The sequence below is a fragment of the Octodon degus genome, unplaced genomic scaffold, assembly GCF_000260255.1.
Source record: "Octodon degus isolate 3935 unplaced genomic scaffold, OctDeg1.0 scaffold00078, whole genome shotgun sequence".
Classification (NCBI taxonomy): domain Eukaryota; kingdom Metazoa; phylum Chordata; class Mammalia; order Rodentia; family Octodontidae; genus Octodon; species Octodon degus.
The window spans coordinates 6,734,614-6,736,250 of record NW_004524654.1 but is presented as its reverse complement, the minus strand read 5'-3'; the positions used below and the strand labels follow the sequence as shown (position 1 = coordinate 6,736,250).

At 37.0% G+C, this 1,637-nt stretch overlaps 1 pseudogene; it reads left to right on the top strand.

Moving 5' to 3' along the window:
* The window catches only part of LOC101568856, a 3,222-nt pseudogene extending 2,357 nt beyond the window's left edge, over window positions 1-865 (top strand).
* The last annotated feature ends 772 nt before the right edge of the window (window positions 866-1,637 follow it).

The following is a 1,637-nucleotide window of genomic DNA, read 5'->3' as shown; positions in this document are numbered from 1 at the left end:
AAAGCAGGACCTATGCAACAAGAGTTGTAGCTTTTTGGTCTGAGAAGGTCAGTGAAATCCCCTCAGGATTTATCCTGAGATCTTGTACCTCAGATTGTAGAAACTTTGTCAGTGTCAGCCATGTGGATAAGTCATGGCCATTGCTTGGCCAATGTGCTCTCTGTGAAAGCCTGAGAGAGGGTTTTCTCCCCATGTGACTTGAGGAGAGGATATTCTTGAGTCCTGAATTCATTCCTCCAAGGGGAAGAATAGATCCTCTGAAATTTCAAATAGAAAGAAAAGATATGTTAGACAGGAGAAATTCCACATTCCAGACGTCTATGTTGGAAGCATACTATGTGTTACTACAGCTCACCCGTATACTCAAGGAAAAATTAGCCAGTTTCTGGGAGGTTGCATCCAGAGGTCAGGAAGTGGACTCGGAGCTACTTTTACTCTTAGGAATACTACTGAAAGACAAGGTGTTGACATTTGCTTTGATTTGTATAATCCTTGAATCCATGAGAGCCAAGTGGTCAAATTAGAGAAACTGCTGGACGACAATGTGCTGTACTCACGCGATGCCCTCCCTGACTGCAGCACTTTTGATGTGAATATGAAGCCAGGGGCACCAGTGTTTGATGAAGAAGTTCCTGTTAATAAGCTGAAAGTAAAAATGAAGTCTAAGCCTTGGTCCAAACGTTGGGTGCGCCCATATTTTAATATTCAAGGAATCCGATTAGATTTGTGTTTAACTGAAGAACAAATGGAGGGAGCTCGGAAGTGGAGTCAGCCGTGGCTTGAACATGACATGATGAGGGAGGGCGATACTTCAAAAATTCAGGCTGCAATATGGGATGAAATTGAAGCATCAAAGAAATCCTGATTCTGAGAAGCCTTTGGTTACCTGAGAAGGATGTGATCTTTTAGAGGATTAAGTCAATGTAATTTTGTTTATAAGAACATAATCCTTCTTAGAAAAAATGGGGTATACCGATGAATGTCCATTTTGTATCTGTGTATTCAAAGTGGTTAGGATAGATATATAGTTGCATTCTCTTAATGAATAGAATGATTTGTTCTAATGGTGTTTGTAAATAGGATCACAAGTCCGCATCTTGTACAGCAATTAACCACTAAGAAGAATATATGCAGTGTATTATTTGTTGAAACTGTACTTCCGATTTGATTTGAAACTGTCTCATTGCTATCTGTTTATCAATAAAACTTTGAAAAAAAAGAACATAATCCTTAAATAAAGTAAGCATTATTTTTGTAAATTGCTTTTCAAAAAATAAAATTTTCATAGCAGTTTATTACAGAAAAAGAGAAAGTACATGCAAAAAAGAAAAGAAAAGAAAAAGGAAAGAAAGAAAGAAAGAAAGAAAGAAAGAAAGAAAGAAAGAAAGAAAGAAAGAAAGAAAGAAAGAAAGAAAGAAAAGAAAGAAAGAGAAATTAGAGGGCTGGGGAGATAGCTCAGCAGCATAAGTGCCTTTCTGGGGAGTGCAGTCCTGAGTTTGATCCCTGGTACCGCAAAAAATAAAAACATAAAATTAGAGGTAAAATTTCAGAGGTGTTATCCCAAAGATGCCTTACAGTCTTTTAATACCAAAACCCAAACCAAAGTCATTTATTTATTATTATTTTCATTTTTTGAT